Source organism: Hypanus sabinus, chromosome 22 (genome assembly GCF_030144855.1).
Source record: "Hypanus sabinus isolate sHypSab1 chromosome 22, sHypSab1.hap1, whole genome shotgun sequence".
NCBI lineage: Eukaryota > Metazoa > Chordata > Chondrichthyes > Myliobatiformes > Dasyatidae > Hypanus > Hypanus sabinus.
The window spans coordinates 43,101,691-43,114,093 of NC_082727.1; the positions used below are offsets into that span (position 1 = coordinate 43,101,691).

A 12,403-nucleotide genomic window follows, 5' to 3' on the forward strand; every position below is an offset into this window, starting at 1 on the left:
CACTTCAAAATTTCAGCAAAAGCTCTGCTATCTCTGCCTTAAGTTACACGGAGTCCTGCTTACGTCCATTTTCCTTGATAGGCTTTGTTTTAAACAGTAATTCAAGTTAAATCTGCACATCCTTATTTTCCCTTGACCAACTCTATTCTGTATTTCTCCCACTTTTTATAACCACATGAGATTTTCAATTCTTGTCTCCTGAGCATGTCCCGTTTTAATCACTCTAGCACTGGTGTATCCGTAATATCTTTGTTGCTTTGCCCTTTTCCTATCCTGTAAGTTGTTCCTTAAAGCCTAACCCCAAGATCAAGCTTTTGGCTTGGTGCCAAATTTTGTTTGAAATCACTGCTGCACTTCACTGCTATTTTTCTCTCCATACTGTTGCTTAATGTAGCTTGGACTGTATCTTTGGAAAGCAGGCTACGAATAGTGGGCCTGATTGCATTATGCTATTTACAAAACTCAAGGGTAACCTGTATTCTTGGAAAAAATAATTAATGCAGCTATTCAAGAATTTGATCCTGCTGCAATATTTGATATTTGTTTCAGATGACTGGGGATGAAGAATGTCTCATTCATTACTTAGAGCAATGAAAAATTTTCAGATAATTTACAGGTAAGGGAGTTAGAATGTTTCATAAATAGAAATTCAGAGAGTAAACAAAAATGAAGTACAAGTTGAGAAATCCTTATCCAAAAACCTCTGAAATCAGAATTTTTACGATCACTGACGTGACGTCAACAATGGAAATTCCACAAGTTGCTGGGAAGGTCCCCAGGTGATGCGCAGGTCTCCACGCACCAGAGACAGCTTTAAGAAGTGACCTCACATTTGTAATGAAAAATAGAAAACATTGCTTAAGGTGAAAAATGGATCGTGATTGCGTACGGAAAGAGTGGAGTCATCAGCATTGGAGTGAACATATGTCACTTAACGGTACGCTGATCATGAAACACACAAAGATCTATCACAACAAACTGAGAAGTGAAGGTAATTTTGAATATTCAGCAGGCTTGTTGCAGAAATTTAAGAAAAGGCATGGTATTAAATTTTTAAAGCATCTGCTGATCCCGAAGCAGCAAAATTATTTTTGAATTTGTTAATATTGTCGCTGATGAAATCTAACAACAGAGAAAATCTACAATGCTGCTTATTTTATACATTACATAACATCTTAAAAAAAAAGTAAAATACAAATACAGTGTACTGTAACATTTTAATCAAAACATGATCGTGGTTGGAGACTGAAAGCCTGCTGTTGTTTGTTACTGTTCTACACTGATTCAGGTATTCTCCCGATGCTGCTGCACTGTTTTTGTTACCCTGCGCACATTATATTTTCATTATATTAATGATATGTTATAATTTTTACTGTTAAGTACATACATGTGAAACGGGGCACCTTTTTATCACTTATTAGGGAGAGAGAAGGCCTATGGTATGTTGAATTACTGGGTGAATGTGTATTCTTTGGGGTACTGCAAGCCTGTGTCTTCATTAATGCTTTGCCATGCACTTGAGAGTGCGCTGGGGGGTGCTGATGCTTTTTTGCTGGTGGGAGGGGGCAAGTCGTTGCTTTCTGCTGCTTGTGTGTGGGAGAGTGAGCTGGAGGTGGACTTTGGGCTTCTAACATTGAACTGTCATTCATTCTTTGGGTACTCCTCCGCTTTCGTGTATGTTTGTGAAGAAAAAGAATTTCAGGATGTACATTTCTCTGACATTAAATGTACCAATTGAAACCCATTGAATCCTACTGACCTATGTGATGAGCAAGTGGAAGACAAAGACTGCCTACCAGTAGCTCATAAATTCAGCGTTAGAAATAATGGCAATCCCAAGCTATCTTATTACATACTCCAAAATTCAAAATCTGAAAAACTTCTGGCCTCAAGCACTTTGGATAAAGAGTACTCCAACTGTATCAAGTCAGTAATTGTTCAACACATCTCTGCACTGGACTAAACTCATGTTATTGATTGCATTGAATACAGCCCAACAAGCAAACATTATCCTATTCTGTCTTCACTGAAATACAGCTGTAATCATTTGAACTCAATTATGGACACCATCAGTTATACTTACTAATTATCTGATGATTTTATAATTGCATCAATTAAAAAATCTATGCTTAAGTCTTGTGCAATTGCTTAATGTTAATGACAATGTTTAAATGATCTGCCAATCTCTCACCATTATTCCACAAGCTAATAGTTAGCTTTTGTGAATTCCCAGGATGCTCCTTCAGCAAGGAATCCTCTGCCATCTCTTAAACAACCTTGGACCGGCTGGAGACTTTTTATTTGGTTGGTCTATGAGTGAGCAAAGTGAGATGCAGCTGTCTCTATAAGAATACCCACAGGGGATTTGACTGACTGATAGTTTGAACCTCACAAAATATACTCTCCAGAACAGAGTGGTTGCCTCAGATATGGATTATGAGCAGCTGGGAAGGGAAGCCTTGTAACCCCATTGAGGACAGCAAGATACACAAGCTTTAGGTATAATGGAACAGAAATTTAATGCACCCAAAAAAGGTTAGGAAGACATTGTGCGAGGGCACCAGCGAGAATTATCCCAGTACCTGCTCCAACCATTGTTGGCTGGAGAGAGTCTGATGGGGGGGGGGGGGGGGGTCTCACAGTCATCTTCTACTTGGTACTTCAATTCTCATCACATAGGCATTTCAGTTACATACTTTATGACTAAAGTTTATTGGCTGGTGGCCTGTTTTGAGTTGGGGGTTATGGGGTTGGAATGTTTGGTTACCAACCTGAGGTTTCTTGGGGTTGCATTGTGACCACAGCATGAGGACTGGGGGAGGGGTGTAGAATTGTGGGGGCACTAGAGCCCTGTAATTTGATAGTGAGAATGAGGTGGTGACATCAGAGCCAAGTACACAGTTAATTGATGGGGTGGGAGGAAATTGGAACACAGTGACCCAAGTTTAGGAAGCCTTTGCTCTGACAGCCTTGGGAGACTCACTGAGGGCATGATACATAAAGTGCCGTGGAGAGAAAAGGAACATAATGCAAGTGAGTGAGAGGGTTGGGGTTGAAGGTCAAGCCTGAAGGTAGTTAGTTTGCAAGTTTGGGGAAGAGGTATGGAAAAGCAGGGATGATCCTGCAATATGGGGACAGGATCTGAAGGATGGAAGTAAAGTTGGAGTCCTTCCTGTGCTCAGATGTCTGGGTTATTCCAGGAGTATCCAATGCTGGTCTCTCCTGGGGTTCCCAACAATAGTTAACCCAAAAGCAATATAGTCCGTGGGTAATGTCATCCACACATTCATTGCAGAAAGTAGGTCAGGGTGATTATTATTGAGTCTCACTCTGTGGAAAACTCAATCTCTAATAGCAGTGCAAAAGAAATGTTATGCAACTGAATTTTTGGGCAATGAGACAGGCAAGCATTGTAAGCGTGACTGAAATGGAGATAATGAGATCTAAAATCACAGATGCAATTGATATTGAAGCACAGCAGTTGGTATCATCCCACTGGGACTGAATCCTTAGGAACCTTTGGTCATTAGGAGATTGACAGAGCAAATTCTACTTATGCTCTCCAAACATAATTTCATAAAATTCCTACAATTAGAGATTGGAGTGAGGCCTAATTTGTAAAGCAATATTATACGATTGATTAATTTCTGGACAGCCTCTTTTTAATCATGGAGTCAAATGGTTGAATTCCAAAACGTTTCATTAAATTTCCTTCATGATATAAAAGGTTGATTCAAGCATGACAACAATTTGAAAGCAAATATCACATAATGTGGATAAATATAATGTTTTCTGCTTTGGTAAGAAATATAGGAGCAGAAAGTTGTTTCAGAGGTGCGCAATTCTGATGTGCTGCCGTGTAAATGGCTGTCCTTGTACTCAAATCAGCACAAATGAAAGGAAAATAAATTATATGTTAGCCATGGACAAAAATGAAACATTGGAGAGAGTTTGAAATTCTTTCACGTGTATCTGTTTATGCAATTGGAGAATCAGTATGGAGACCTACTGTGAAGTGTCTAAATTATTTAGAGACCGGTGCTGGTGCTGGTGGTGGGGTGTTTAAGCCAGAGTTGCAGATGGATAAGAACCAGAGTGCCAGAACAGACAGTGGAGTAGTTGTGGGGAAAGATATTGTTAAGCCTACAAACAAAGTCAGGAATCGAAATGTTGAGCATGGACGGACTAATGTTCTGAGTTGAGCTAATTTCAATGCAAGGCAGATAAGCTTAGGGCATGGAACAGCACGTGGAATAATGAAATTGTAGCCTTCAGTGAGTTGTTGCAGGACAGGCAGGATTGGCAGCTCTATGTTCCAGGGTTCAACTATTTTAGACGTGATAGAGCAGGAGGGATTAAAGGAGGAAGGCATTATTAGTCAGTGAAATTGTCACAGCTTTGCTCAGACAGGACAGACTGGTGAGCTTCTCTACTGAGACTACATAGGTGGAACTGTGGAATCAGAAACGAATGGCCACATTAATGGGATTTCATTATAGAGCACCCAAGAGTCTGCAGATTGCAGACTGTTGTAAGAAACATAAGGTTGTGATAGTAGGTGATTTTAACTGTCCACATTTCGATTGGGACTTCCATACTGTAAAAGGGCTGGATGGGGTTGAATTTATCCAATGTGTTTAGGGAAGTTTTCTTAATCAGTACACAAAAGTCTCAACAAGAAAGTGTGTGATACTAGATCTCCTATTACTAAATGAGACAGGGTAGGTAACAGAAGTTTGTGTGGAGGAACACTTTGCATTTAGTTATCATAATGCCATTAGTTTCAAGATAATTATGGGTAAGGGTAGGTCTGGTCTGTGGGTTGAGATTCTAAATAGGAGAAAGGCCAATTTTGATGGTATCAGTAAGGATTTGTTAAGTGTTTTCTGGCAAAGGTGTACTTGGTAAGTGGGAGGCCTTCAATAGTGAAATTTTGAAAGTACACTGTTTCTATGTTGATGTCAGAGTAAACAGCAAAGGTAACAGATTTAGGGAACCATGGTTTTCAAGAGATATTAAGTCTCTGGGTAAGAAAACAAAAGGCGGTAGCGATAAGCAGAGGAGTATAAGAAATGCAAAAGAACACTTCAGAAGGAAATCAGGTGAGTTAAAAGGTGGCATGAGGTTGCTCTAGCTGGGATTTGTATGAAGGAAATCCCAAGGGCTTTTGCAGATATATTATGAGCAAAAGGATAAAAACAGACAAAATTGGTCCTCTAGAAGTTCAGACTGGTCATGTAAGAATGGAGCCGAAAGAGATGGGGAAATCTAAAATGGGATTTTTGCATCTGTATTTACTTGGGAGATGAACAGAGTCCAAACCAACCTACAGGAAAGCTATCAATAAGATTGAAATAATGCGGAGAAAATTCACATGATTTTTGCCAGGCCTTGAGTACCTGAGTTTTAGAGAAAGGCTGAATATGTTAGGACCTAATTCCCTAAACCAAAGACGAATGACTGGAGATTTGATAGAGATATACAAAATTATAAGGGGTATAGATAGGGTAAATGCAAGCAGGCTTTTTCCACTGAGGTTGGATGAGACTAGAACTAGTGGTCATGGGTTCAGGGCAAAAGGTGAAATGTTTAATGGGAACATGAGGGGGAGTTTCTTCACTCAGAGAATGGTGAGAGTGTGGAACGAGCTGCCAGAGCAAGCGGTGTATATGGATACTACATTATTTCAACATTTAAGAGAAATTTGGATTGGTACATGGATGGAAGGGGTATGGAGGGCTATGGCCCAGATGCAGTTCAATGGGACTAGACAAATCAATAGTTTGGCATCGACTAGATGGGCAGAAGGGCCTGCTTCTATGCTATAGTATTCTATGACTCTATGATGACAACACTGATTCAGCACCCATGATCACCACTCCCAGCAATTGACTAAGAACATCGTCCCCTAATTCCCGGAGGCTAAACTGGAGGGCAAGTTACCATTCACCCAATCAATCACCTCTCTCTTCTGCGATTTGTGGCTTGTCCAAGTTCCTATCCTGTAAAGCAAATGGACAACAGGGAATTGCATGAGATTAGTAGTGGAATGCCTGTTCTACTCATCTCCTGCTGGCTTTATGTGGGTTAGAGTTTTTCAGAAAGTGGACCCACCTACCAAACTTGCACTCAGCCAGCATCCAACGCAGATTAACTGTGTCTCTCCTGGTGCAGATGAATTTTTGGATTGAAATGTCTTACTGCACTTATGCAAGGAGTTAGGAAGACCATGTCCAATTTGCATGAATTTTATTCCTATACATTTAACTGGAAGGTGCTAAAAGTCAGGCAGTTTCTATTAACAGCACGGGAATTTCCTTTCCAACTTCACTGAGCCATTTTGGCATTTAACATACAGTACAATTGGGAGCGAATCATTTGTCCTGAATCGTATGTTCCTCTGTGATCTGAAAACAATGTTGTTATGTTTTGTAACTTCAAAACATTAAACTAATTCAAAAGAAGACACAGGAATTCAAAATGTGCATCTAACATGATGTTTTTACTTTAAGTGAGGCATGCAGTTATCACATGGTAGTGTGATGACGTATACAAATCATGTATTTTTACATAATACCATAATGAATTATACAAACAATGTTTACTCAAACAATGTATTTACAAGATTACTCAAATATTACTGAAATATCAAATACAGAACAGATATATTTCCAAGCATTAGCTTTGGACTGAAAATGTCAGACTTTACAATATTTAAATTATGCATGGAGTTATGTAGAAGGCCAGTTTTGGTGAACTTGAAGATAATTTTATATTATTACACTACAATACTCCTGCGTTTTACCTGTCAATTTAAGTTTTGCAAAATAAATTCACTTGATACTTCAAGCATAAAACAAGAGTTGATACGAAGTCCAGAATGAGAAATCAGAAGATAAATCTAGTACTGAACTGCCGTAATGAAGCAAAATTTGCTCTTTAGCTCCCATGTGCATGACTGCATATTTATGTAGATCACAAATCAAGAGTAGAAGCCTCAAACAGTAAAGGGAATTAAAAGCCACTTATGAGATGTATCCCAGGATAGAACAATCAAAACAGTTTATAAACTTACATCAATGCCTCAAAATAAGAACTTCAAAAAAAGTCTTGCTTCATAATGATATATATTATGACTATGTTCAAGTTCCAGTTTTTGTTATCTGACTGTACATTTATACAACCAAATGAAGCAATGTTTCTCCAGGCCATTGTGCATCTGTAAAATGTATATCACATACAGAACCTAAAATATTACCATAAATAAGTTCTTAAGCTGGTGCCACATACAGTGGCTGTGTTGCAAGCTCCATACCAACTTTACAGTGTACTGCTAATTTCTGCAATTTCCTTCACACTTCTTGTGCAAGAAGCTGATACTCACATTAGATATGATTGACTGACTGTCTGAACATTGGGAAGACAGCACTTACCTACAGTGTGGCACCTTTTCTACACTGAGAACCCTGCTTACACAATCCAGGGGAGGCTCCTTTATCACACCAATGCTACCCTGGAAGCAACGGCGGAGGTGAGGGAGAATGGCTGGCGTTCCGGTGAGGTAGAGAGAGCATGCTAACTGGCTGCCGCTCCCTAGCTCCCTAGCTTACTCCTGGCTAACTTTCAGTGAGAGCCAGAATCTCCTATCAGCAGGAAGCAAAGGAATGTAATGTTTTGTACTTCGTGGAGACCTGGCTGATGGAGGAGATTCCGGATCACGCCACGAGCCCTCTGGGTTCTCCCTGTTCCTGGAGGACAGGTCTAAAAACCTCTCTGGGGAGTAAAGGAGGTGGGGTATGCTTCATGGTCAATAATGCTTGGTGCGACCCCTGGAATGTGCATGCCCTCAATATCCTTTTGTTCCCCGGATTTGGAGTACCTTGTGCTGCTGTGTAGACCTTTCTGTCTGTTAGGGAGTTCACAGCTGTGTATATTCCGCTGCAGGCTGATACTGCCCTGGCTCTCAAGGAACTGTACGAAACCATCAACACCCTGGAAACTGCACACCCAGAGGCTGCCTTCATCATCACCGAAGACTTTAATAGACTGTCGCTGTCTAAAGTCGCTCCGAAGTTTTGTCAACACATCAGGTGAGCACACAGGGAGATAGCCTACTCGACCACTGCTACTCTCCCTTCCACAACACTTACAAAGCACTCCCCCGTCCACCGTTTGTGAAATCGGATCACTCTGCCATCTTTCTTCTGCTGAGGTACAGGCAGAAGCTGAAACAAAAGGTCGTCATAGTTAAAACCATCCTCTGTCGCTCTGACCAATCGATCCCCATGCTACAGGACTACTTTGATGAAGTCAACTGGAACGTCTTTCATGATGAGGATGTCTCTGAGTTCACAGAAGGGGTCACGAACTTCATCTGGAAGTGCATCGAAGACGTTGTCCTCCAAAAATCTGTCAGGATCTATCCAAACCAGAAACCCAGGATCAACAGTTCGGTGCAAGTAGCACTAACCATGTGAGACAGAGCTTATGTGCTGGTAACCAACAGGAACTCAAGAAATGCCGCTATGATCTACGCAAAGTCATCAAGGCAGCAAAGAGACAATACCGGGCCAAGATCCAAACACAGCTCTCCACCAACAACACACACAGCTTATGGCAAGGTCTGCACACCATCGCAGACTTCAAAGCTAAGTGCAATGGTGCTGCCAACATTGCTGCCTCTCTCCCAAATGAGCTAAATCTTTTTTAAGCTTGGTTCGATATCACCAACATTGAGCCCCTGAGGAGAGCCACTAATGCAACCTACACCTCTGAGGCTGAGGTACATAGGTGTTTCCAACGAGAGGACGTCGCAAGTCTATGGGACCGGACGGCATCCCAGGGCAGGTACTCATAGTGTACACAGCACAACTGGCAGGTATGCTTACAGACATTTTTAATCTCTCCCTCTCCCAGTGTAGGGTGCCCGCCCGCTTCAAAACATCCACCATTGTTCCAGTACCTAAAAAGATCAAGGTAACATGTCTGAATGACTGATGTCCTGTCACACAGTGGTGTCAAGAAAACCTCCCCCTCAATGTCGCAAAAACAAAGGAGCTGGTTGTGGACTACAGGAGGAATGGAGACAGGTTAACCCCTATTGACATCAATGGATCTGGGGTTGAGAGGGTGAATTGCTTTAAGTTCCTCAGTATCCACATCAACGAGGATCGCATGTGGTCTGTACATACTGGCTGTGTGGTGAAAAGAACACAACAGTGCCTCTTTTATCTCAGATAGTTTAAGAAGTTTAGCATGAGTTCCCAAATCCTAAGGACTTTCTACAGAGGCACAATTGAGAGTACATTCAGCACTCCTTATCCGTGGGTTCTGCATGCACGGATTCAACCAACCACGGGTCGGGAAAACCCGGAAGTTCTCTCTTCAGCACTTGCTGTTTGAGCATGTACAGACATTTTTTTCTTGTCATTATTCCCTAAACAATACAGTATAACAACTATTACACAGCATTTACATTGTATTAGGTATTATAAGTAATCTAGAGATGATTTAAAGTACATGGGAGGATGTGCATAAGTTACCGCGGATCAGGAATTGTGAAAAAAATGGAGGTTCTCTAAGTCGGAACAGGTACATCCGGTATTATTTAGCGTCAGTTAGTCAAACATTTGTCTTAGTATATAGTACAGTATATATTTTACCATTCTATGCATATAAAACACCTAAGATACGTATATATTTCAATAATTAAACCACTGCATTGCTCAGTAATAATTGTAGCTTTCATCAGGGCAGGGCCTTCACATGTTCCATTATTCTCACTTTATCCTTTAAAATTGTTCCAATCGTTGACTGACTGTAGCATAACTTTTTTCCAGTAACCGATGGTGTTTCACCTCTTTCCAATCGCTTTATTATTTCCACTTTATATTCAATTGTGATCATTTTTTTAGAACAGAAACACTGCAGGCGGCAGACCTCGAGCTCCGCCAGGTCCTAAAGTCCACCACCCTGAGACAGGTTAAATAAGGTCCAGAGCTCTGCCGAGTCCTAAAGTCCACCAACTTGAGCATCTGCGTTTTTTAGTATCTGTGGGGGGCGGGGGGGGGGGGTCCCAGAACCAATCGCCCATGGATAAGGAGGGCCAACTGTACCCTGACTGGCTGCATCACTGCTTGGTATGGGAACTGTACTTCCCTCAATCGCAGGACTCTGCAGAGAGTGGTGCGGACAGCCCAGCACATCTACAGATGTGAACTTGCCACTATTCAGGAAATTTATGGAGACTGGTGCAAAAAAGGGCCCGAAGGATCATTGGGGACCTGAGTCACCCCAACCATAAACTGTTCCAGCTGCTACCATCTGGGAAACGGTACCGCAGCAGAAAAGCCAGGACCAACAGGCTCCAGGACAGCTACTTGCACCAGGCCATCAGACTACTTAATTCATGCTGACACAACTGTATTTCTATGCTATATTGACTGTCCTGTTGTACATACTATTTATTAAAAAATACTATAAATTGCACATTTAAATGGTGATGTAAAGATTTTTACTCCTCATGTATGTGAAGTATATAAGAAATAAAGTCAATTCAAAGTTAATATAATTCAAAGGCGTGTAGTGTGTAGGTAAACAGTAGACAGCTTGCTGTTCCAGTAATGAGACCTCATTGACAGAAGAGTATTCATTAACGTCACAGCCTGAGAGAAGTTGTTACCCAGTCTGGCAGTCCTGATCCTGATGCTTCTGTACCTCCTTCCTGATGGTAGTGGGTCAAAAAGTTTGTGGAATGGGTAGTAAATATCTTCGACAAAGATTTGGGTCCTTCATCTGCATGTACTCACCAAGGGTCTTTGTGTTCTTCACTCTCTCCACAGCAGAGCTATTGATGTGCAATGGAGAGTGGCTGACAAGTGCCTTCATGAAGTCCACAATCATCTCTTTTGTCTTGTCCACAATGGTTGTTGCTTTTGCACCATTTGGCAAGTCTCTCTGCCTCCCCCCTGTATGATGACTCAATATTGCTACTGATGAGGCCAGCCATTGCAGTATGATCAGTGTACTTGATGTGTTTTGAGCTGAATCTGCAGTGAGGTCGTGAGTCAGCAGCATTCAACAGCAGCATCAGCTTCCATCAAGAAGTCCAAGATCCACTTACAGAGAGGGGTGTTGAGTCCCAACAAGCACAGTTTATCCACCCGCTTCTGAGGGACGATCGTGTTAAACTCCGAGCTGAAGTTGATGAACAATGTCCTGGTGTACGAGCCATCGTTTTTGAGGTAGGGCAGGCCAGAGTGGAGGGCCGAGGCTATGGCACCATCAGTGGACTGCTTTGAGTGGTAGGTGAAATGGAACAAGTCCAATGTGGCTGGAAGGTGGGATTTTATACAAACCATTACTAGCCACTCAAAGCACTGCATGATTGTTGAAGTCAGTGCCACTGGGTGGTAATTATTTAGGCCAGCTACCGTTGCTCTCTAGGGCTTTGGAATGATGATGGCTGCCTTGAAGCCTGCAGGGACAGTGGAGTGTTTTAAAGAGATATCGAAGATGTCCATTAAGACCTCTGCTAGTTGTGCCGCACAGTCCCTCAGCATCTGACTAGGTACGTCATCTGACCCCATAGCTTCGTGTGGGTTTACCCCGGCAAGGATCATCCTTACCTATCGTGCAGCCAGACAGGGTGCCTGTTCCTCAGAGTAGAGGGGACTTACATCGATATCACATCACCCAATGCATCGAATCATACAGAGAGGGCACTCAGCCTGTCAGGAAAGAATCCGCTACTATCATGGGTGTGTAGAGTGGGCTTGTAACCGGTTACAGTTTGCATTCCTTATTACATGTGCCACGTGTCCCTGGTGCCACAAAGGTGTCCTTGGCTTTTCTGTGCGTACTCACACAGTGCCTCCCTGGTGGCATGGAAGAGTGCAGCTCTTGCTGACTTTAGAGTCGTCCTCTTTCCCCTGATCCCTAAACGATGCACGGACCTCTGCAGTCGGTCGAGGTTTCTGGTTTGTTCTGGCACTGTCGTGTGTAAACACAGTAACATCCTCAACGTATTTTCCTATGTAACTGGTCACCGATCCCACATATTCGTCAAGGTTGACATGATGATCATAGGTAGCTGCCTCTCTGAACACGCTCCAGTCCGTGCTTTCACAGCAGTCCTGTAGCACTGAGGTGGCACCTTCGTGATCTCCTTGTGAAATGGTTTGACTCATTTAACCAGTATGCAAGGATTAGAAAAATGGAAATGCAGGGTCTGGATGTCCAAGGTGAGGTCAGGGCTAAGCCTTGCAGGCTCCGTAGATGTTGGTATAAACCAGATCTACAGCAAGTTGACATGCTGGTAGAACTTTGGCAGGGCTGTTTTTAAGTTGGTTTGATTGAAGTCACCATCGGGTGAATGGCTTTGAGCTTGCAGATGGTGCCATAG

The 12,403-nt window shown here is 42.2% G+C and overlaps 1 protein-coding gene across 2 annotated transcripts in view; it reads right to left on the reverse strand.

Annotated features, from left to right (window-relative positions):
* The window catches only part of LOC132379568 (adhesion G protein-coupled receptor A3), a 531,961-nt gene that overhangs the window by 178,461 nt on the left and 341,097 nt on the right, over nt 1-12,403 (reverse strand). The gene's annotated exons all lie outside the window — the stretch shown is intronic.